Consider the following 26,539-nt stretch of genomic DNA (forward strand, 5'->3'; position numbering starts at 1 on the left):
AAATAAAACCCCTTTATAAAAGCCAATCCATTTCTGGTATTTTTCATAATAGCAGCCTTAGCAAATGAGAACAGAGATCTAGGCCTGCCTCCTATCCACTTACCAGCCACTGCTTCAGAACCATGATTGCTGCCACTTTCCTGACCCTGGCACTGCTTGGTGGTGCCTAGGCCCGCCTCAAAAGCTCCCCGCCCCCAGGGTGTGAGCATTATGTGCTACTATCCCAAGTCTGCCACCTTTGAGGGAACAATTGCCAACCTCTCTGTCCATCCCATCCATCTATCTAGTCATGGCTTCTTTCATGGACATACACTGGGACAGGGGCTTCCCTGGCCAGAAGCCAATCCTTAGGCCCTGAGCCAGGGGGGAAGGGGACAATATCTTGAGCTCATAGATTTGAGTTCCCAGAAAATGACACTCACCTTCAATGTCAAGTGTTTGGTTAGAAGGTCTCTGCCACACTATAATCTGCCAGGTATGGGGGTTAGAATTTTCCAGGGACCCAGCATAAATCTGAAGTACAAATTAAAGTTCAGAGCAGAGCCAGTTGGGAAGTGGGGGAGGGGTCAGGCTTTGGTGAAGGTTATGAGGTCGGTGTGTATTTGGTACTGGGAAGAGAAAAAAATAAGAAAGAAAAAGAAAAAATGAAATATTGTGGTGATATAAACAATTTTTATTTTCAAAAAATGCTGAAATAATTTTTTACCTGATAAAACATGCTAAAGGAAGATTTTTGTTAAAAGGGAAAACTATATCATATGGAAACTGGTATATAGGAAGGAATGAAGAGTACTGGAAATGTTAATAAACATAGGAAATCATTTTCTCCTATGAAATTCTGTAAAAGTCAATTGAAAGAGGAAAATGTATATAAGGTTCTTACATTATGCATGAAGCATTACACTGTTAAGTCCATAATAGGTAACCTCACACGTTTAGGTTACTTATTGCAATTCTAGAGCAACTACAGAACAAATAGTATGAAAAGTTATAGCTAAAAATATCACTACAGAAGATAAAATACCATATTAACAAATACTTGGTAAATCCACAAGAAGATAGGAAATAAGGAACCCAGAGGCAAAGAGCAAATGGGGCAAAGAGAAAATAAAACACAAGTGGATACACTTAAAACCAATCACATAAACAATTATATTTAATACAAAGGGACTAAAGAATGCAATTAAAAGACAGAGATAGTCAGACTGCATTTCAAAGCAAGACCCAAATAAGTGCCAACTACACAACCTGTACTATAATTACATAAAGATATGCAAACATTAAATATATAAAAGTTGTATGGTTACATTAATACCAGACAAAGAAAACTTTAAGAAATGGAATATTACCATAGTCAAAGAGGGAATATTTCATGATGAAATAAATGTAATTTCAGAAAAAAGCATAAACAAATTTAAAGGTGCACCTAATTTAAATTGCTAGAAGCAAAAATGTCCAGATTTAAAGGAATTAATAGACAATACATGGCTGGAGATTTTGATACTTATCTATTAGTAATTAAAAAAATTGGGCAAAACATCATTAAAGCCCAGATTTGTGAACTCTCCCCTAGACTTAGTTTGTATGTACAGAATTATGCCAGCAACTCCACAATACACATTCAAGTGAACTTGGGACATTCACCAAGATAGACCATATGCTAAACCATCAAACAATTTTCAATGAAGTTTAAAGCATTAAATCATGCAAAGTATATTCTCTCACCTTAATGAAATTAAATTAGAAAACAAAAACAAATCTAGAAGAGAACTATTCATTTTTGAAATTAAAGAATATAATTTTAAATTACCCATCATTGCATTCTACCACATTAACTGAATAAAAGAGAAAATTATGCAATTCTTTCAAAAGATGAAGAAAAATATTTTCACATAAATATCCTTCATGATTAAAAATCAATAGAGAACAAAACAAAATGACAACTGCAATAACAACAAAAAACTCAGCAAACTATGAATAGAATGGAATGCACTCAATCTGATTAAGGGCATCCATGAAGAATCAACATTTTGCATCTTACTTAATAGTGAAATAATGAATATTTCCCCTCTAAGATTAGGAATAAGACAATGATATTGGTACTCTCCATTCTTCTCAAACTGCACTGGAGGTCCAAGCCAGTGTAATAAGGGGAGAATTGATGTGAATCTTGGAAAGGAAAAAGTAAAATGATCTTTGTTCATATATTCTACATAGAAAATCATATGGAATCTATAAAGCAACTACTAGAACAAATGAGTGCTTAGATTATGATTGCAGGACACACAGTAAATATAAAGAAGATAGTACTATTTTGAATACTAGCCAAAATAAATTGGAAATTAAAATTTTAAAATATAAATTACAATAGCAGAAAAAAAGACCATGAAATGCTTAGGAACACATCTAACAAAATTGACAATCAGATTCTAAAATTTATATAGAACACAAAGCATCTTAAATAGCTAGGACCACTGTATCCATTAGGATTCTTCAGAGAAACAGAAACAATAGGATGTATATTATTTAGAGATTTCTTTTAAGGTATGAACTCATGTGATTGATCTGGAAAGTCTGAAATCTCTAGACAGACCAGAAAACTGGAAAATCAGAAACTGGTGTTTTAGTTTTGAGTCTGAAATCTGTTGAACAGGCTGGCATGCTGGAAACTCAGACAGGATTTCTATGCTGCAATATTAAGTCTGAATTTTATCTTCTTAGGGAAATTTAGTTTTTACTCTTAAGATTGCCAACTCATTGGATGAAACCAACCATTACTGAGGGTAATCTCCTTTACTTAAAGTCAACTGATTTTTTATTGTAGATATTAATCACATTTACAAAATAGTTTCACAGCAACCTCAAGGTTGGTGTTTGACCAAAGAATTCGAAACAGTAGCCTTGACAAGTTGACACATAAAATTAATGACCACAGCCATCTTGAAAAACAAATAGAGATGGAGAGCTTAAACTAAATGATTTCAAACCTTGCTATATAGTAAAGCCAGTAATCAAAAGAATATGAAGTTGGCATAAACATAGATAAATAGATCATTAGTGCCCAAGAGAAAAATCCAGAAAGAATCCATACTTATGTAGTCAGTATGTTTTGTTCAAACACACCAATGCAATTAAATGGATAAGGTAAAGTATTTCTAACCAATCAAGCTGAGAAACCTAGTCTGTATTGAAAAATATAAAATAAAATAAACTTCAACCTCTCTTCACATTGTATGCAAAAATTTATTTGAGGTGGGCCACAGGACTAAATGTAAAACTAGATCTTCTAGAAAATCACAGAAGAAAATCTTCATGGTTTAGAAAAAGTCAAAGAATTCTTAGGAAATTAAAGAGTTCATAATTTTTTAAAAATATTAAATTTTACTTCATAAAATCAAAATGTATACCATTCAATTGGAAGCATTGAGAAAATAGAAATACAAAGTATGAATTGGGAGAAAATAGTCATGATACATACAATTGAAAAATGACTTCTATCAGGAAACTATAGCATAGTATTTTTGTGTGTGTATCCACAAATATATATATATATATATATATATACACACACATATAGAGAGAGATTTCTAGAACTTGATTTGACAAAAAATGAACTAACCAAATAAAAATTAGCAAAACGTTTGAAAAAGCTTAGCAGAATAAGATGAAAATGGCCAATAGCTACAAATAAACATGGTAAATGGCATTAATATCCAAGAAAAATGTATTATAAATCAGAGAAGGATATTGCTTTACAGAATTAGAGTGATTATAGTTTTAAAGTTTAATAATATCAAATATTGGTGAGAATGTGGACCCCTGGGACTTTTAAAAATTATGAAATGATAAAATTATTTTGGAAAGCTTTATGATGTTTTTTCAATAAAGGTAAAGATACATGTAGACAATGACCCACCATATTCACTTTCAGGTGTTCATCCAAGGGAAATTAAAACATATATTTGCAAAAGAACTTATAAATGAATGTTCATAGAAACTTTATATATGGTCACCAAAAACTGGAAACAATCCTAATGTCTATAAAGAGGCAAGTGGCATATTCTTATAATGGTATAAAAAGGCACAAACAACTGACACACAATAACATGGAAGAATATAAAAAACATTAAATGAAGGAAGCGAGACACAAAAGTCATGCATCCTGTGAGTCCATTTTTACAAAGTTCCACAAAAGGCAAAAGTTATATGTGGTGATAGAAATCTGAACAGTAATTGCTTCTTCTTCAGGGGGGTTGACTATAATGGGACATGAAGACACTTTCTGAGATGGTGAAAATGTTCTATATCTTAATTCAGGTGTTATTTACATAGGTTTACTCATTTTACAAAGTTCATATATTTCTGCATTTTACTGTAGGTAAATTTTACCTCCATAAAATTATCATAAAAAGAATTTAAGAACTAAGTCTTAAGACATTAATTATACTAATTTTATCTGAATTCATTAGTCAATGTTTCCTAATATCATCTATTTGGAATTTTATTCATCTTGTGTTACTGTTCATGATTTTTGTGTCTAAATGCATTGTACATTTAGAGTTACCAGAAAATATAAATCCTTCAGTGCAAAAAAAGTTTAAGGTTAGAATTACAATATGTTTGAAGCCATATTAACCTCCATAATTCATGTATTTTTACATTAACAAATATTTTAAGCAATGTGTATAGTTGGGGATACAGTTAATGAAAAGCCAGAATGTAGGCTATCACATGAAGTAATACTCTATTAGGGTGGAGGGTTACACAGAAAATTGCAATTAATCATCATAAGTACCGAGAAGTGTCCCTTGAATTTAGCAATGTGTAGGTCAGAGTTCCTGTAAAAACAGTTTCAGTGGATTATTAGGAACAAAAATCATTTTAAGTGTTTTAAGAGTGAAGGAGATAATTAAGTGATGTATCAAGTGCAGACTCTTTTTAAGAAGTTTGGCTCTGGAAGTGATGAAAATGATAGGAAGGCAATTAGAATGATACCTGGAGTCAAGTAAATTAAGTTTGTTTTTAAACTAAGGTGAAAGTTAAGTGTATTCAAAGATTGAAAGGAAGGAGCTGTTGGCAAGGGAGAAACATAATATAAAGAATGAGAGAAGTTACAAAAAGAGGCAGGTATCTAAGGGGAATCAGAACCAACATCTAGATGGAGTATCTTTATAAAAAGTGTGGATGCCTCATTCATTATAACTTGAGTGACAAAAGGAGGAAAGAATGGTATGTTCATTTTAAGGAAGGATAGTGAAGAAGTGCTCTTATGATCTCTTTGCTCAGTGAAATAGGAAGAGACATGATCTTCTGCTGATCCTGAGGGCATGGGTGAGTTTCTAGGGATAGAGTTTTGGAGATATTGGGTAAGATATGAAATTCCTCTTGTAAATAACTAGAAAGGGGTTGACTGAATATAAGAAAAGCAAAGTAATCACAAAGGCGCAGGGGTAACTTACACTATATTAGTTCAAACATTTTTCTAGATGTTTCAAGTTAGATATATAACTGAAACTCTTATTTCTGATGTCAATTCCCATTTAAAGAGCTCTTTTTCCTGAATTTGTAGCATGTAACATACATTTCAACTAAAACCCATTAAGTGAATTTGAATTGCAGAATTATTGTACTTATACAGTAGGTTGAGAAATCTTAAAACATATTTCAAAAAATAATTTTGGTAAATGAATTATATTAATAATGTGTTTAATCTTATAAATCATGATTATAAGATACAGATAAGTGAGCATATGGATTCACACATTCCTGCCCTATCCAACTATCTCTTTATGTCATCATTATCCCCAAAAGTGCTAATGAGCAGGATGTCAGCATGGGATATAAGAATTGCTTGAACCTTCAGTGAAATAGAACATGAATTTCAATTTCAGCATCTCCATTTACACCTGTAACCACCCATCTGTAAAATAAAGGCACTAATGTATATTTTAAAGATTGTTGTCAAAATTCAAAGAGGTAACATAGAGTTCCCAGCCCAAAAGACATTCTCTTAAAATGCTTACTTTGCTTGCTCCCATTTATGTATGATGCTACTTTGTATACATGAAATGTGTTAAAATGAATATGCTAACATTACATTTGTGAATCTTTATTTCTCAACCATGAATGGGTATGACACACTTGAAAATATCAAAAATTTTATCAGCAAAAAGATTTAAAAGTAAAAGGTGGTAACTGACTATAGCTTAGAACTCACATTTTCTCTGGGTGATTTTATCCAATCCAATGCCTCCCCCTTCCTCTTGGGTGAGATGCCTACATTTATTTAGGAATTGGTCCAGAAACCAAATTCCACCAACTAACAGAGTATTGCCCACCAAAAATCTTCCATTTCAATTAGGAAGGTATGATCAGCTAATAGCAAATCTTCAAAGAGAATTCAGGGCAGTAGCTCATAAAATATGTTTCACTTCTACATACATCCACACAAACCTTGGAATTTGGAAATGATCCTAATTCAAGCATCTTTTCTCTTTCCTGAACACTGCAAGAAATGCAGTAGTGGCCATTCTAATACTTCACTTTATAAGCAATGTTGCTGGTACAGCATATAACTGTGAGAAGAAATTAGGTTAAATTTAAAAGTGAATTTGTATTTATATTAAATTATGTGTGGGAAATGTGAAATTCCTAAAAGCATGGTATGGACTCTGTTGAAATATTTATTTTGTTTTATTGGGTTATGATTCTTACTGGGGACTCCAAAATCTCTATCTTAAACTGTGCTATTTCTTTCTAGATGTTGATTTCCAGCTGCCATCTCTGAAACTCTGTCATCTCTGGCACTTCAAACTCAGCATGCACAGAGTTCATATTTCTTTGTAGGGCCAGACTTTATTCTTTTTTAATTAACAGTGAACTGCATCAAAATATGCTTCATCCACCTCCCAAAAAAGAAACCTTATCCTCTGCCTAAAATCTGAGATCAAATTTTCATTTAGAGATGAAATTGTTCTTGAGTTAATTCCTTCTATATTTCCACTTAAACCATTCTAATTAAAATCTTCACCATATTTCACTTAAACATTTGCAAACATCTCCTAGGAGAGCACCTATTATCCATTTCTCTTTTACTGTTCATATGCCATTCTATTGTCTTTGTTTAAATTTATTTAATTGCTTATTTTCCATTCTATAATAACTGACATCTATGAATACACCAATGGCCAGAGTTCAAACTTATTATTATGTTATTCATAAGTAAATAATTTCACCTACATCATGAAGTTAAATCATTATCATTTTATATAACCCACATGATCTCTACCATGTGCATATTCTAGCTATACAATACTGCTCATTCTATTGCAATAAACTGTTTCTTCACTCATGTTACTCTTCCTTTTCAGAGAGCCTTATCCATTCTTTCCTAGCTCTGGGTTGCTCATGGATACAAAGTTGCATAACTCTAGGGGGCATTCTTCATATCACTTATGCTTATGGTGCCCCTGTGGAGCAGACAGAGTAGTATGGTGCACTTGGATGTTATGCAACATGGTCACAGCCATAGATTTAGAACTCATGTTCCTAAGAACCATTTTTTCCTTTCTTATGTCTTCATTCATTTAAAAAAACTTATAAGACCCATCATGTGGCAGGGACTGGCCAGGGATTTCATGATAAAAGAAGTAAATGGGTTTTAAGGACATAGGCACCAGATGTGTGCATACCTGCCACAATCCTAGGTTGGGCCAGGTTATAGGCCATATCTTGCTCAATCCGTTGCAGTGCGTGGAAATAAGAGCAAGTATTCCAGAGGTATATCCTGGGCTAAAACCAAAGTCAGAACGATTGGAATGTGCAGCCAATTCCCCAAACTAATCCATATATACCACAATAATGTGGAAATTAGAGAAGCAAAATGATTGCAGCAAGAAGCTTATACTAGAAGGAGCCATGAAAACTACTCAGAGAGACTATCTTCTGCCTAGAAGACAAATCAGTTGTAATCCAATGATGAGCAAACCAGATAATATTAACCCTTAACCCTACTGGAAAATCGGCATTAACCAAACCATTTTCTCCTTTCACAAGATCCAAGCAAATCACATTTAACAAACAGTAGGTAATGTTATAGTTTACCAACAGTTTCTCTTGACACTCACCTTCCAAAAGACAAAATATTCCCTTCTAAAAAATTTATTCAACACTTTTTGACATTTTAGACCATTTATATTGTAGCATTCAGTTACAATATAACTTTTTATCAAAACTACTTATAGCATATTGGTTTGAACCCCACTCTGAAGTTTCTTTTCTGACTTTTGATACATATTAACAATTCCACATAATGAGCACAAATTAATAATATATGTGAGAGCTTAGAGGCCACCAAATCCAGGCCCTTGTGCAAAGCACATGCATTAGGGTCATACTGACCTGGGTTCAAACCCTGACCTGGTCAGTTCATAACACTATGTCAGAGAAGTTACTGTGTCAGAGCCTCAGTTTCCTCCGTTGAAAAATGTGTGAATAAATCTGACCCCATGAGGGTGTGGAGGAATTATAGCTGGTCAGATGAAGGCCTGCCACCCCTGGGCCCCAAGAGGGCCACCTGGTTAGTGGCAGTCAGCACAGGTGAAGGCCTCTGCTAACACAGGTGCTGGTAGGCCTCAGAACAGGGATACTGAATCCCACATTCTGGCTGAGCTCAATTCTTTAGAGCTGGGTCCTTGAGTGTTGCAGCCTGGGGTTCATCAACAAATGGGGACAATACCTCTTACACGAGGGTCTCCCTAACAGCAGGAACTGTCCTCCAACCCTTTGCAGGCCTCCTCCCTGAGCTCCCTGCCACCCATACTTAACACCCAGTGGGATGGGAGAGGAGTGTTTGGAGAGAGGGGTAGGAGCAGCCTGACCTGCTCTCCTCTTGGACTTGCTGACCACCTGTAGGTCCACAGTGCCACCCCAACTTGTGGTAAATGGAGACAGGGACACCTGAAGTGTATTATGAGTTTCCTCTGTCTCCAGACTCTCCAGCTGCAAATCAAAGAGTGACATGCAGCCCCAATTGGCATTGCTAGGGAGGTTGGCATGGCCCTTGGCAGAATGGAAGACACAGAGCAGAGAAATGTTTGGCAAAGTGGGGTCTCATCCATGCACCCTCCTCTGGTCCACACAGGCCTTACATGTGTACCAGGTTGTGGACATAATCCTGCCTGCACAGTATTGTCCACCATGTTCCTGTGATTGGGGAACCATGTGCTCATGAGTGCCCTTGATCCACTGCCCTGCCACACCCCACCCAGCTTTCTGAGGCCTGACACCTTGCCCATGCTGAGCATGCATTTAGGCAATTCACATCCTACACCTTAGTGAGCATTTAGGAAACTGTGGCCAGAGAAATGTAAGCAGTGACCCAGTGCTGAGTCCAGAGAACCTAGAAGGTTCTGGACATCTAGACAAAGGCTCAACCCCCTCCCAAGGTATTTGCTTTGGAAATGAGAGATCTTAAATAATGTAGGTCTCCTGCATGCTACTTTCACCATGGGGCTATAATCTTTTTGTCATCCTCAGAAGCATGTGCCACCCCCCACACACACACACACACTGACTAATGTGAGTTGTGGAAATTTGTTGGGGTAGAGGAGCTGACACTGGAGAAAGTGACAAGGAGAAAGGAAGAGGAAGGGTTGGGACAGCTCTGCAATGGGGCAGTGGCATACAGCCTTCTAGCAAAAAGTTCAGGGACCACAGCATGGGCAGGTAGAGTGGACAGGCTGCTGGGCAAGGGCTTCCCCAAGGTGCCCAGAAGTCTGCATGCTGAGTCCACCCCCAGGACATTCTGAAGAGACAGAGCTAGGTATGCTTCTAGCATTTTGGGCTCCTGAAACTTGGATGAGTCCCTATTGTGGAAAGAGCCTACAGAAAAGAAGACTCAGGTTTCCTCCTATATAAATTAGGGTGGTTGATTTGGGGGACCCCAAGGGTTCCACAATCTCAGAGAAGTATCTTCAGTTTGGATCCACAACAATTACCTGCAGTTCTCTGATGCCCTTGAAATTGCTTTCTATACCTTAAAGATCCTTCTGAGCAGAGTGTGGCTAGCAGGTTTGTTGAAGGTAAGATGTAGGGTGTCACAGATACTGGAAGATCATTGGACACAGAGTCTGGGATCTGAGGACATGACTGTCCTGTGAGAGCCTCAAGGTCCTCTTTTGGAAGTAGGTTCATATAATTTCCCTGGTTGAGGTGAGGATGTCCATGAGAAACAAGGCACCAGGGCCAATGGAGCAAAGAAAGGGACATAGGGGTTTTCCAGTGCCCTTCATATCACCCATAGTTCTTCCAGTCCTGTTCCTTGCTGCCTGGAACTTTGCTGCCAAAATGCTGCCAGTATGGCATCAAAAATTTGTGGGTGTTATTTTGGTTATTATTTTTCCTACTTAGTGGTACAGTGCTAGCATTGGCAAAAAGGAGTGGCAGCCTCATCTCTTGGCTGAGCCTATGTGCTTTGTGGAGACCCAGGAGAAAGAGGAGGGTCACCCAGGCCATCCCCCTGCCTCAGACTTGCTCTTCTGATTATAGCATCCATTCCCACAAGCTGAGGTGATCAGAGGAAAGTATGGGGTCTGTTTGAAAATCTCATTTATTCATTCACCTTCTACACATCTGTGCTAGCTGCCAGACTAGACTCTAGTTCCAGGATTCAAAATGAACCACATGGTCCCTGCACCCAGGAATTCATAATCTGGAGGGGATATGGGTAAAATCATGAAAACACACACTTATGAAAAAAAGACCAAGCACTGTAGCAAAAATGAAGTGTCTCATCATTTTGCCATATTTTATTGTTCAGAAGCAAGATCCTCAGTCTGGCAACACCCAAGAGAGGAAGATTAAAACAAGGGTTTGTTCCCCAGGAGATGGGGATCCTTGGAAGACATCTTGAGGCTGTCCACTACATGGGTTAAGAGGTGGCTCCTGGATCTCATTCTGAAGATAATGGGAAGCAATTTAAGGATACTTACAACATTTAATAATGATAACTGCTTTTCATTTAATTTCAAGCCTCTCAAGCTGTGGACTTCGAAATAAATTGAAGAGGAATGGGAAGTTTCCCAAGATCAGACTCCCAGAACTCACTCATGTTTTGAATTGTATACCATGCTGCTACCCACCTGATCTTGTCATTCCTTCTTCTCTAAATTCACACATTAACTACATGGGGCCCCAACCCATGAGTTATATATGTATTATCTCACATCCACTTGAAGATGTACTTAGAATATATATGCTATAATGATTCCATTAACAGGAAGGGAGATTTGGGGATCTCTGAGAGGCACAGCAACTTACCCACTTTCACAGAACTGGTAGAAAAAAGAACCAAATATGAACCCAGCTCTATCTACACAAATTGGTTTCTTAAGTCTCAAGGCCTTGCCAGGACAGCATGGAGGAATGTGTTGGTGAAACTCTACAGTCAGGGAGATGACATGGTAGAGGAGGGTGCACAGTTGGTGGCCAAGATGGGCATTTGGGAAATGATATCCATGGAAGAGCAATAGGGAAGTGGACCCCCAGAAGTGACCTCACATCCTTGGAGAAAGAGACCAAAAAAGCTTGGAACCCAGGTATCCAGGTAACCTCATTCTACAGAAATCACCTAACAGCTCACTTGTGCAGAGGAATTGGAGAGCATAAGATGTTTTCTTCCTGTTTATTTGCTGAGGCTGTAGCCTCAGGAAACCCTGGAGGAAGAGCCTTTCTCAGTGTTTCAGGCATTGGCTCAGACCTTGCCCTCAAAGACTCTGGCCACTTAACATTTAGGACAAAAAGGTAAACAAGGAGGCACAGTTAAGGGGAATACAAACAAGAGTATATATTGTGGTGCTACCTGGACATTCCCAGTGTGTGTGTGTGTGTGTGTGTGTGTGTGTGTCCAGAGGGAGGACCACAGGCAGGGGCAGATCCTGGGCAGGAGCTGCTACATGGAGAATGGAAGCCTGGTGGGCTTTTCATATTCCCTCCCAGATCATGGTTGTCCAGTGGCAGGTGGAGACATGGTGGTGGGGGCCATTTCCCACAGTTTGTTTCACTAATCTCATTTCTTCCTCTGAGTGATCTGTGCAAAGTCCTGTGCCTCATCCATGAATAGAATTCCACAGGGAATGCCTTCCTTGGAAATGACTAGGCAGGTCCCTGGAGTCTCTCTGCTTGATGCTGGTCCATGTGGTTGTACAGCTCCACATGGGAGACCAGCAAGGAGCTGTATGATGTGTTTATGGACATCACCACCCTGATCAGGGTGCAGGAGCACACACTGTCCACAAATGCCAGGTCATGCTGGAGGTGAGATACTGGGAGCAGAGATTTTTCTACACCCAGTTCCAAAGGCCCCAACCTTTGAACTCCCCCGGTTTCTCTCCCAGAGCTTTGCCAGGTTAGCCCCCTCTCCCAGTCCCAGTTGAATCCACGAGTCCATCCCACATCCTTCCTACATTTGATTCCCATTCATGACTACCTGCAAAATCACAGCTTACATATTTGCAGGAATATCAGGTCCTGGTGGCCTATGAGAAGATTTGCTTGACTGCCTTGGAGCTGCATGGCCACACACATCCATTAAGGTCCCAGCACGAATAACAGGAGAAAACTGAGGCAGAGACAGAGGGTGAAGATGACCTGGGGTTGATGTCTGATAGCGCATGGGGAAGGACATGCTGGCATACAGAGGGAGGATCCTCTAGATGCTCTTGTTGAGCCTGGAGCAAAGAGGAACCTCAGACCTATCCTCTGAAGTCCTTTGTCTTCAAATTCTTCCTGAGGTGCTTTCTTGGGCTTCAGCTTCTCAACGCAAGTGGGATATTTTCTGACTTTGGAAAGACACCTGGAAAGGCAGTCATTTGGTGAATTTCTGCCTCATGCAGGCCCAGGTTCTGGTTTGGCACCAGCCATATTTCCAGCTGTATCTCCTCTTCTAGCATCAATGCCAGAGGGGGCAATGCTTGAAGATCTAGAGCCCCATTGAATTCCAGCTCTTGTGCAGACTCTGGAGTCTGAACCACCTGCCTTACCACCTCTAGAGATAATTAAAATTGCACCACCTGTATCTTCAGCAATGGAGTTGGATCTGGGTTCATACCTGGGAGAACTGAAACATTATGGCCAGATACAGAGCTGGATGTGATGGCAGACATGCTACCAGCAGCACCTTCCCAGGTAGAGCCAGTCAAGGAAAAGACCCAGGTCCCACTTCTCAGATCCAGACAGGACCAGACCAAGACATGGGGCCTTCCTTCCCCTCTCCTTTTTTCCCGTATGTAGCATTTTATTTCACATTTTATTTTTATATGGTTTGCTTTATTTTTCCTTTTAATTTACCCTTAAGTTATGTTATTTCCCATTTGAGGTATGTGTATCTGTCTTCATGTACATTACAATACTGTGTAGTCACCCTCTCTATCTTCCTACAATACATTTATTCACCCAAAACAGGAACCTTATGGCCACTTGCAACCCCTCTGCATGCCCCTTCTTCAGACCTGAGTCCCATTAATCCAGTTCTGTCTCCTTTTCTTATTGTGGCTTGGCTCCTGCCAGAGCAAGTGCATGATCTTAGCTCCTGGCACAGAGTAGGGTACAGTTGGGGCCATTTATCCTCATTCCACACCTGGGGCCACCATGTCTCAGGGACATTAAGGGACTGGCCAAATCCTCCCAGCTGGAAAATCAGGGAAAATGACTTGAACCAAGGACAGGGCCACAGGTGTCTGCAGCCCAGTCAACTCATGTCATCACTATGAACCTCCTTTTTGCTGTCCCAGGCCCAGCACTCAATTCTACCCTGCCTTATCCAGTTTTGGCAAAGTTGCTGGAGGAGGTTATAATGGCCTTGGTGAAAGTCAAGACATGGACAGTAATCAAGGAGGTTGCAAAGGGATTCACTATGGCATCTGCAGGTGGTCCCCATGAACTCCCCAACATCAAGTGGATCAGGTGGGCATCCAGAAGGGATGGGGGATAGCTGTATATCTATGTACTCCTGATCATTAGAGGAGTCTACCTACTTTGGCCAGACTTTCAGCCTGAGGCACACATTCCACAGAAGGACCTGGGAGTCAGGACATTAGAAGACCATGGAAAGGTCCAGGGAATTCCACAAGGCTCACAAAGAATCTGGGATTCTTACAACTGGGGAAGAGAAAGCTGTGGGTTGTATTTATGGTTTCTAAAATTTAATTGTATTTATAACTCACCTCCACAAAACATTTTGAGGCATCTTCCCATTTGATTCAATAAAAAGAAAGATTTTTTTCTCTCAAGGAATTTGTAGTCATTCAGTTGGATAATTAGCAGGTTCTGAGCTGTTTCCCTTTCTGCCTAGACTGACAGAAAGTTCAGCCCTAAATGTTCTCCTTTCTTGCTGAAAAGCTTCAGCCTATATTTCTAGATATATTTGAATCTTTCTATGTTTTAGGTATTCACAATTTAGTTAATTTTAATTGATTATCATATGGAGTCTTTTCAGTGAGCTCATAATATTAAGTTTTTTGCAAAGAATCAAAAGTGAAAGCCTTAAGAGACAGGAAACAGAGACCATCACACAGTTTTCTCCATTCATGCAGCATGTGAGCTGGAAGATAAACTTAAGAACTTTCTATTCAAGGAAGAAATGAGAGCTTTCAAATCCATGAATAAAAAGAAAAATTACAGCTTGGGTAATGGACAAGCTGGAATATCATGGGGACCAGTCATACATAAGATGCCAACATACAGAAATCAGGTAAAACTGAATATCAGTGCATGGTAATTGAGGAAGTCATTTAACTCCTCTGACCTTGTTTTTCATCTGAAATTCCTTAACTGTAATCCAGTAGCCTTGAACTTGATAATGATTGTATTACCATACAGCTTTTATCTTTTGACCATGTGATTGTAAAATCTTGTGAATGACACCCCCTTTAGTGAGTGAATTAGTAGATGAGTAATGAAATAAGACATACATGGAAAAATAGTAAATAGTATGTTGGGAATATGGGGGGATTACTGATACATAAATTATGGACAATAGTTAATGGTACTAATTTAATAATCTTTCATCAATTGAAACAAATGTAATCACTGTTGAAAACAGAATCACATAAAAATGACAAATTTTCTGCACCAAGTGTTAGTGTGGAGTGTTGTATAGGAATCATGAATTTTATGCATGATTGTTCTGTAAACCCACATCTTCTCTAATAAAAAAAAGACAGTGCTGTCAACTCAGTTATTAAATTTAGTATCTATGGAAGTTATCATTTTTGAATGAAAATATTTCCTGTTATGCACAATAGTTCACAGGAATTCATAGCCAATCATGAATTGAATGAAACATTCATAACAATGCTTTCAAAAGCAAAATACATTTCAAACATTTTTATGGCAAAAATATTTAATATGATATATGGGTTCTTATTCATTATTTGAAGCTCAGAGGGTTGTGATAAGAACAAACACAGTCAAACATGGAGAAAAGTGCCATATCCAGAGTAATCACGGTGTTTGCTATTATCAAGTAAGGTAGAAGGACCCACTTCACAACCTGCAAACTGTTTCCTCTTCTGTTTCCTCTACTGCTTATTTCAGTGCCACTTTAGTGCCTTTTACAAGGCAGTGAAGAACTCTTTTTCTTTTTTATGCAATTTTATTGAGATATAATCACATAACATACAATCATCCAAAGTTTACAATCAGTTGTTAACAGTATTGTCATATAGTTGTGCATTTATCACCACAAAGTTTGAAAATTTTCATTATCCAAAAAATAAAAAAGGTTAAAATAAAAAAGCACATCCCAAACATCCCATTCCCTTCCTCCCCTCCATTGTTCATTTATTTATTTATTTATTTTTTTGGCCAATTTATTTTTGACAAGAGTGCAAAGTCCACTCAATTGGGAAAGAATAATCTCTTCAACACATGGTACTAGGATAACTGGGTAACCATATGCCAAAAAAAAAAACAAAAAAAAAAAAAAAACAAGAATGAGGACCCCTCTCTCACACTATACACAAAAATTAACTCAAAATGGATCAAAGACCTAAATATAAAAACCAGGACTATCAAACTCCAGAAAAAAAATTGGGAAACATCTTCAGGATCTTGTGTTAGACAATGGTTGCATAGATCTTACACTGAAACCACAAGCACCAAAAGGAAAAAAAAAAATATTTAAATGGGACCTCATCAAAATTAAAAACTTTTATGTATCAAAAGGTTTATCATGAAAGTGAAAAAAGAACCCACACAATGGGAGAAAATATTTGGAAACTACATATCCAATAAGGGTTTAACCTCCAGCATATATAAAGAAATCCTGCAACTCAACAATAAAAAGATAAACAACACACTTTAAAAAATGAGCAAAAGACTTGAATAGACATTTCTCCAAAGGGGATAGACAAATGGCCAAAAACCACATGGAAAGATGCTCAATATCATTAGCTACTAGGGACATGCAAATCAGAACCACAATGAGATACCCTCTCACATCAATGAGAATGGCTACTAGTTAAAAACAAGAAAATTGTAAGTGTTGGGGAGGATGTGGAGAAATAGGAATACTCAATCACTGCCACTGGAAATGTGAAATGATGCAGCTGCTGTGGAAGACAAGTTTGACAGTTCCTCAGAAAGCTAGGTATAGAATTACCATGTGGCTGTCAGGGACTTGAACAGATATTTGTGCACTGATGTTTATAATGACATCATTCACATTGCCAAAAAGTGGAAGCAACCCAAGTGTCCATCAGCTGACGAATGGGTATACAAAATGTGGTATGTACATATAATGGAACAGTACTCAGCATTAAAAAAGAATAAGGTTCTGATGCATGCAAGAACATGGATGAATCTTGATGAATGTCAGGTTGTGTGAAATAAGCCAGTCACAAAAGTATAAATACTTTCTGATCTCACTGATATGAAATACTTAGAATAAGCAAACTCATAGAATCAGAATCTAGAATACAAGTTACCAAGGGCTAGGTTGGAGGTAGAGAATGGAGAATTAATCCTTAAATTGTACAAGATTGTAAAATTTTGGCAATAGGTGGTAGTGATGGTAACACAAAATTGCAAATGTAATTAATAGTACTGAATTGTATATGTAAAAGGGGGGAATTTTAGGCCATATATATGTTACCTGAATAAAAATTAAAAAAAAAAAACTCATCTAGGACCATGTTAACCATAGGGAAATAAAATAACAGTTTAACAAAAAAAGGATGGTTTAAAATTATGCCCATGGAAATAAGGAAGGTGGGGCACTGCACTTTTATCCTTATTAAGGAGAAATCAGTTAAAATGGAAATTACAAAGCATTGCAAAATGAAAAGCAATAAGAGCTCTACATATCAAAACCAGTGGGGTGGAGCCAAAACTAGTACTCAGAGGAAAATGCATGGCCTTAAATGCATTTATTTGAAATCAAAATTGAAAACAAAGAAACTAAGATTTCAAGAATCTAGGTGAAAGCACACAAAATAAGCTCAAATAAAAGTAAAAGGAAGTAATTAATAAAGTCAGAAATCAATAAAAGAAAATATAAAAAATTGAGCTGAGCAATACACACAAAAAAACTGCTTTTTTGCAGTGAGCAACAAATTAGGCAAGTATTCTTTCTGCTAAAGAAAAAGACAGGGGAGACAAATAAGATAGGAATAAGCTTCAGCTCCAGATCAGATTTTTAACAAATTTTCAAAACAGAAACATAATTATTTAGTAGGCAATCATAAATTACCAAAATTGTGTAAGAAAAAGTATAGGACTAGCATGGACCAATAGCCATAGAAGAATATGGACGAGCAGTCAAAGATCTACCTTTCATATTTGTTGCAGGCAGCCTCTAAAATGGCCCATAATAGCACCTACTGGTATTCACACCCTTGTGTAATCTCCTCCCTTTGAGGGTGGCTGGACTAACAACTCACTTCTTCTAGCCAATAGACTGCAGCAAAAGTGAAGGGATATCACTTTCAAGGTTAGGTTACAAAACAGTCAGTCCTACTTTGCTACATGACACTCTCAGTGAAGCCAGTTGCCAAGATGTGAGCTGCCCTGAGGAGAATTCCATGTGTCAAGGAACTGAGGAAGCCTCTGGCCAACAGCCCATGAAGAACTGAGGTCTTGAGTCAGACAACCCACAGGAAACTGCATCTTGCCAACAGCCACGTGAGTGAGGTTGGAAATGTATCCTCCCCGTAGATAGCCCTAAGATGACTGAAATTGCAGCCAACACCTTGATTGCAGCCTGTGAGAGATCCATGCTTAGTTACTTGATCTACAGAAGTTATAGGGTAATAAATGTTGTTTTAAACCATTAAGTTTTGGGGGTAATTTGTTACACAACAATATATAACTAATAAAAAAATAGGTACCAGGCCCAGATGATTTTCTATATTATGTAAACACTTCCTGAGCATAGAAAAAGATGGATGGCTAATCACCTCACTTTTGGAAGTTAGCCAAACCCTGATACCAAAGGTGGGACAAGAACAGATACATAAAGAAGATAATAAGCTAATTGCTTTACAAACACCAAAGAAAAAGTCATAAACATTTAACAAGTGAAATCTAACAACACAGTAATTGAATACTGAATTGTAACCACATAGAATTTACTTCCAAGAAAGCAGTACTTTAAAAATTATATATTTAGTACTTATTATGTTCTAGGCTTTGCTGAAGGTGCTTTACATGTATTTAGTGGTTTAACCTGCATAATAACCTAATGAGGTAGCACCTATTGTTTAAACCCAATTATATATTTGATGAGACCGAAGGGGAGAAGTTACACAAGTCTCAGCATTACCCTGCTGATAAAACAAGATAAAGACATTACAAGAAAGGAAAACTACAAATTAATATCTCTTATGAATATAGATGCTAAAATTGTCAACAAAATATTAGCAAATTGAATCCAACAGTATATTACTGAACCTTTCTCCATCTCTCTCTCTCTCTCTTTTCTTTGTTTCCCTGTTGGTAGGGCTCCCTTTACTATCTGAAGTAGGGCAGGTCTTTTGTTAGCAAAATCTCTCAGCATTTGTTTGTCTGTGAAATTTTTAAGCTCTCCCTCAAATGTGAAGTAAAGCTTTGCTGGATAAAGAATTCCTGGTTGGAAATTTTTCTCTCTCAGAATATTAAATATGTCATGCCACTGCCTTCTCACCTTCATGGTGGCTGCTGAGTAGTCACTACTTAGTCTTTTGTTGTTTCCTTTGTATGTGGTGAAATGCTTTTCTCTTGCTGCTTTCAGAACTTGCACCTTCTCTTCAGTATTTGACCGTCTGATCAGAATATGTCTTGTTGTCAGTTTATTTGGATTTAGTCTATTTAGAGTTCACTGGGCATTTATGCTTTGTGTATTTATATTGTGTAGAAGGTTTGGGAAGTTTTCCCCAACAATTTCTTTGAATACTCTTTCTAGACCTTTACCCTTCTCTTCCCCTTCTGGGACACCAATGAGTCTTATATTTGGACATTTTGTTTTATCTATCATATCCCTGAGGTCCATTTTGATTTTTCCCCATTCTTTCTTTTGTTCTTTCATTTTCCATTTTGTCCTCTTCCAGGTCACTGATTCATTGTTCAGATTCCTCTAGTCTTGTACTAGGAGTATCCAGAATCTTTTTAATTTGATCAACAGTTTCTTTTATTTCCCTAAGATCATCTATTTTTTAATTTACTCTTGCAATGTCTTCTTTATGCTCTTCTAGGGCCTTCTTTGTGTCCTTTATATCCTGTGCCATGCTCTCACCATTTGTCTTTAGTTCTTTGATTAATTGCTCCAAGTACTGCATCTCCTCTGATCTTTTGATTTGAGTGTTTGGATTTGGGTTATCTATACTGTCTGGTTTGTTCATATGCTTTAAATTTTTCTGTTGTTTTTGGCCTGATCTCTAATTTGTCAGATCTACAGCTTAGTGGTGTACACTTTAACTATCCAGCAGGTGGTGCCCATGAGCCACCTATTCCCCTCAAGCCACTTTTCCCCAAATTTGTCTTTGTGGTCTGTAGTGGTCTGATTCTTGTGGGGTTCTAATTGGTGCACCAAGTATGGGTGTGTGGTTGGTGCTGTCTGCCCTTGTGTCTGAGCAGATAGGGAGGGAGGGTGGCTTTAATAATCAAACCTCTGAGGTGTTCCTGGAGATTTAAGGCTGTTGCAAGAGTCTAAACCTTCAGTTCAGTCTCACCATGGATTCTCTCTTGTGCTAACCCACAAGTCCTTGTTATTGGTGTATGGTCCCTGGGATTTCTGAGTAGGTCCCTCTTCCAAGCTGTGCCCTCCTAGGGCTTCTGCTGATGGAAGGCTGTGCTACATCACAGTTGAGTGCCATCCCCCAAGGGAAGTTCTAGGCTACTGGCCAGGTAGGGGCATTCCCAGACTGCTGTAATGATGGCTGCATGGGGTGTGTTAAATTCCCCCTTTTCACACAGCTCCACCTTCCTTGCTCTGGGACAATTAGCTGTGGGTGCAAGAAAGGCTATTGCCCATGCCTGATATTGTGGCATGTGTGTGTTGCTGGAAACACTCCCTGTCACACTGGGTTTTTTGGTTCAGGTCTGTGCTGTGGCACCGGTGCTGGGCAGGAGTGTCCCCAGTCTGCTGGGAAGGAGTGTCCCCAGTCTGCTGGGAAGATGGTTGTAAGGAGTGTGGTTATTTCCCCCTTTTGGCTCCCCTCTGCTTTCCTCACTCTGAGAAAATTAGCAGCAGGTGCACAAACGGCTATTGTCCACACCAGATACTGAGGCATTGGCACAGCCTTTTCCTGTCACACTTCACTGTGTGGTTCTTGCCACCATATCCACAGCCACTTTGGGTATTTTTAAAAAAGAGCTAGTCTGACTCCAAACACCAACCCATGGTTTCCCCACAGCACAGCATGGCTGTCACATATTCAGCAGGCTTAATCACTCATTTCAGAACATAGGCTCCTGGTTTCACCAAGTGCACAGTCCCTGTGGATTTAGTAGACCTAGTCCAGCTGGTGCATCACTGGAACTGGTGTTCTGGGTCCCTTTCTGGCTTTTATCTGGTAATTTTTCACTGGGGTATTTTTTTGCCTTGTCTCTTCTAGCTGCCATCTTCTGGAAGTCTGCTTGATTATGTAGAACTCTTTAATGGCTTCTCATCATACTCTTTTGCTGAGAGCTGGGACAATATTGGATGATTAGTAGAATCAAGCCCACCACATAAAATAAACACACTCTTCCTGTCCAATAACTTGCCTGAGCCATTAATGGAGGAGACAGTGCAAATGATGGATGACCCTATTTTCTCCTACCATCCTCCTATTTTCTGACCCATGAAGTGCACAACCTGGTAAACCTGGAAGGAGTGTCTGATGATCTGGGCTCTAGAGAACAGAGTCAGCATTTACTCTTCTCCCACAGCCTATGATACTGCACCCCAGGGAGACAATAGATTGTTGGTTAAAGAACTTGGTCCTTGCACCTTCAGCCCTAAATATCCTGCGAAATTTCCCAAATGCCTCAAAGAGGGAACCCACACAATGGAATTCAACATCAACCACACCAAACACCTGGAATAGTCATATTTCCAGTGAAAGGAATTGCAGATATTTCTGTCATTTATTTTCCTTCTAGGACTTAAGATGAAGAACAAACATAGATTAGTCTGAATTGTACTAAGAAATCTTTGCTGCAGGTGTGGGCTTTCCTCTCCCCAAACAGAAGTCTGCCACAGAAGACTGAATTTCTGTCACTAGAGAAGTTTCTGCTTCTATATACTGGAAAGGGATGGTTATGTATATTGGGTGACTCTGTCTCTTTGGCAACCATGATTGAGCAAATCAAGAGACACATATATGTATCTGATGTTCATATAGACTCTCCAGTCAAAGTTGTGGCTCTCTGTGCTGGATCTGAAAGCAGGTTTCTGCAGGATGTTGAGGCACACTTTTATCTCACAGGTAAATTACCCCATCAAGATATTCTGGATGCAGCTTTCCAAGGAATAAATACCATCATTTATGAACACAGCAACAATGAACAAGGCTTTCTTTCTTAACTTCAGATATGCTGGTACTCACTTGGAGAACAAATTTAATATCCTGTCAGAGACAGAGACCCTGTTCAGGTGGTCTAACACATTAACACAATAAAAATAAATTGGATCCCAAGTAGAATGTGAACATGAGTTTGTGGAGTTGGTATCCTTCTACAGGAATATCTTAGAGTATGAATTATCATTTCTGGTGTGTTCACTGGTTTGTCCAATGTTCTGCAGTTCACAAGGTGAAAACTACCATATTAAAGAACAAATATTCATTATAGAAAAAGAAATTTCCTGTGGGTGGACTGGAGGATGTGGGAGTGAACACAGAGGGCTGGGTGTGACAGGGGGTTATGGAAATATTTTGTAAGCACCAGTGAGTCTCCTCAGGCCTAGACAAATTGGATTAGTTAGGAACTTATAGAAAACTGTACTAGGCATTTCCTGGCATCCCAGTATCTTTTTTTGTTCTTTGCTTTTCTTCCATTTATTTTTTGAGATTGTTCACATACCATACAATTATCCAAAGATCCAAAGTGTACAATCAATTGGTCACAGTACCATCATACAGCTGTGCATCCATCACCACAATTAATGTTTTTTGAATTTTTAGAACATTTTCATTACTCCAGAAAGGAAAAAAGACAAAAAAAAAAAAAAAAAGAAAAAGAAAACTCAAATCCTCCCATGCCCCTAACCAACGCCCCTCCATTATTGACTCATAGTATTGGTATAGTACATTTGTTACTATTGATGAAAGAATGTCAAAATACTATTAACTATAGTATATAGTTTGCAATAGGTGTATTTTCCCCTATATGCCCCTGTAATATTAACTTCTAGTTATAGTGTCATACATTTGTTCTAGTTCATGAAAGAGATTTCTAATGTTTGTACAGTTAATCACAGACATTGTCCACTACAGGATTCACTGTTTTATACATTCCCTTCTTTTAACCCCTGACTTTCCTTCTGGTGTCATATGTGACTTTGAGCTTCCCCTTTCTACCACATTCACACACCATTCATCACTGTTAGTTATTCTTGAGATGTGCTGCCATCACCTCTGTCCATTTCCAAACACTTAAGTTCAAGTTAGTTGAACATTCTGCTCACAATAATCAACTGCTCCCCATTCTTTAGCCTCATTGTATATCCCGGTAACTTATATTTCATGTCTATGTATTTAAATGTTATAATTAATTCATATCAGTGAGACCATACAGTATTTGTCCTTATGTGTCTGCCATTTCATTCAATATAGTGTACTCAAGTTTTCTTCATCAACCCATTTTTAAGATGGTTTTGTTCACACACTGTACATTCTGTCCTAAGTAAACAGTCAATGGCTCCCTGTATAGTCACGAATTTCTCTATCCACCAGTGTGCCAGTTTGAATATATTATGTCTCCCAAATGGCATTATCTTTGGTGTAATCTTGTGTGGGCAGATGTTATCAGTGTTGATTAGAATCTAATTCTTTGAGTGTTGCCATGGAGATGCACCCCACCCAACTGTGGGTGATGATTCTCATTGGATAATTTCCATGGAGGTGTTGCCCCACCCATTCGGGGTGGGTCTAAGTTGAGTCACTGGAGCCATATAAATGAGCTGACAAACAGAATGAACTCAGTGCAGCTGTAAGTGACACTTTGAATAAGAGCTACAGCCAAGGGGGGCACTTTGAAGAATGCACAGGAGCTGAGAGAGGAGCTGCAGATGAGAGACAGTTTGAAGATGGCCATTGAAAGCAGACTTTTGCTCTGAAGAAGCTAGGAGAGGACAAATGAAACTGAGAATGACATTTTGGAGAGAAGCTGCAGCCTAGAGAGGAATATCCTGGGAGAAAGCCATTTTGAAACCAGAACTCTGGATCAGACGCCAGCCACATGACTTCCCAGCTAAAAGAGTTTTTCCAGATGCCATTGGCCATCTCCAGTGAAGGTACCCTATTTTTGATGACTTGCCTTGGACACTTTCTTGCCTTAAGACTGTAACTGTGTAACCAAATAAACCCCCTTTTATAAAAGCCAATCCATCTCTGGTGTTTTGCATTCTGGCAGCATTAGCAAACCAGAACAACCAACATTACCACTATCTATATAAGGACATCTCCATTTCTTCCACAAAGGAGGAGGAAGAGTCAAAGGTAGAAAGAAAAAAGAAAGAGAAAAAGAAAAAGAAAAAAATGAAAAAGAAATCATGACAGCTAGGAAGCAACAACAGGAAAGATAGCATTAAACTAAAGTACAATAAAGAGTCAAACAACATCACAAATGCCAAGAGTTCCATACCCTTCACTTTTGTCCCACTCTTTTATTCATTTAGCTTTGGTACATTGCCTTGATTACAATAAAGGAAGCATAATACAATGTTTCTGTTAATTATATTCTCTAGTCTGTATTGATTGAATTTCCCCCCATTACTACCCTATTTTTAACACCTTGCAATGTTGACACTCATTTGTACATTTTATCACAATTGTTGAGCACTCTAGATTTCACTGATGTATACAGTCCCAGTTTTTATCTTACCTCTTTCCTTCTGGTGTCCCACATGCTCATAACCTTCCTCTTTCAACCATACTCAAAGTCATCTTTGTTCATTGTACTTACATTGCTGTGCTACAATCACCCAAAATTGTGTCCCAAACCTCTCATTCCTATCTTTTCATATCTGTCTGCAGTGCTCCCTTTAGTATTACCTGTACAGCAAGTATCTTCTTCATAAACTGTCTCATTATCTGTTTGTCAGAGAATATTTTAAACTCTCCCTCATATTTGAAGGAAATTTTTGCTGGATATATGTTTCTTGGTTGGTGGTTATTCTCTTTCAGCAGCTTAAATATATAACACCATTTCCTTCTTGCCTCCATGGTTTCTACTGAGAAATCCACACATAATCTTATCAAGCTTCCTTTTTATGTGATGAATTTCTTTCCTCTTGCTGCTTTCAGGATTTTCTCTTTGTCTTTGATATTTGATAATCTGATTATTATGTGCCTTGGCATAGGGCTGTTCAGATTTACTATGTTTAAATAAGCTCTTCCCAGATCTGTAATTTTATGTCTTTCATAAGAGATGGGAAATTTTCATTGATGATTTCCTCATTATTGCTTCTGCCCCATTTCTCTTTTCTTCTCCTGCTGGGACACCCATAGAATGTACATTCATGCATTTCATAGTGTCATTGAATTCCCTGAGATGTTGCTCATAATTTTCCATTCTTTTCCTTATCTGTTCTTTTGTGTGTAGGATTTCAGGTGTCTTGTTTTCCATTTCTTGAGTGTTTTCTTCTGAATCTTGAGATCTGCTGTTGTATATCTCCATTGTGTCTTTCAACTCTTGTGTTTTGCCTTTCATTTCCATAGATTCTGCCAGTTGTTTTTTGAACTCTTGATTTCAACCTTATGTTCACCCAGTGTTTTCATTATAGGCTTCTTCTCTTTTGCCATATCTTCTCTAAACTTTTGAATTGATTTAGCATTAGTTGTTTCAACTCCTGTATCTCAGTTGAAGTGTAAGTTTGTTCCTTTGACTGGGCCATAATTTTGTTTTTCTTAGTGTAGGTTGTAGTTCTCTGCTGTCTAGGCATCTGAATTCCTTGGTTACTCCAATCTGGTATTCCTAGACCAGAATGGGCTCACATCTCAGAAGGGAGCAATATTCAGTATCAGGTTTCCCTGAGGGTGTGTCTTAGAAGACTGACACACCCTGTGAGGCCTCTAGCTGCTGTGCTTTTCCTAACCTGCCCAGCAGATGGCATCTGTCAGCCTGTCACTCCTAACTGGTTTAAGTAGGTGTGGCCTGCTTAGTTTCTCCTTTGGCTGTTTTCTCCCAGGCTCTGGGGTCTGGTTCTGAAAGGGAGGTTGGTAGTATGACTGGACACATCTCCTTCCTCTTAGGAAGATACATCCCCTAAGGAGTGATTGCCAGCATTTAAATAGGTCCTTTGTCTCTCTGACTCTGCTATCTCCACCATTGTCTGGGTCAGAGTCGTGTGAACTGAAAATATCTCTGGCTTTCTCCACTGAGCTGTCCATTGTGAGAGAGAGTAAAATGGACAGAAAGTCCCCTTTCAGGACCAGTCCACACATTGCCCAGCTTCACCCACCAGGCCCCTGGCCTTCTGGGCTCCCCATCCTGGGTCAGAGAAGTCCTCCAGGTCTTTAAGGTCAGTGATCACTAAATGTTTCTCTCTGCTTGTTGCAGATTTGTAGCTTGTATTGAGCAGTCCATGTTTCTTGATTTAAACCCCAATTGGAGCTGGACTGAGGTGTATTTGCTTGTTCAGAGAGTGCTGCTCTCTATCACAGCAAGGTTTTGCAGTTTGGGTGCTGCAAGGGGCGGGGATCCCAGCTCATTCTGCTGGTTTTACTTACATATTTTATGCTGCAATCTCAGGAATTCCTCCCAATCCAGGTTGGTGTATGATGTATGAACAGTCATGGTTTTCCCTCAGCAGTTATTTGAGATAATGCACTACTTGTTCCTTATTGTTTATTAGTTGTTT

At 38.6% G+C, this 26,539-nt stretch overlaps 1 pseudogene; it reads left to right on the forward strand.

Moving 5' to 3' along the window:
• Window positions 1–21,992, forward strand: part of LOC119514623 — a 100,514-nt pseudogene extending 78,522 nt beyond the window's left edge.
• The last annotated feature ends 4,547 nt before the right edge of the window (window positions 21,993–26,539 follow it).

Source organism: Choloepus didactylus, chromosome 18 (genome assembly GCF_015220235.1).
Source record: "Choloepus didactylus isolate mChoDid1 chromosome 18, mChoDid1.pri, whole genome shotgun sequence".
Taxonomy (NCBI): Eukaryota; Metazoa; Chordata; class Mammalia; order Pilosa; family Megalonychidae; genus Choloepus; species Choloepus didactylus.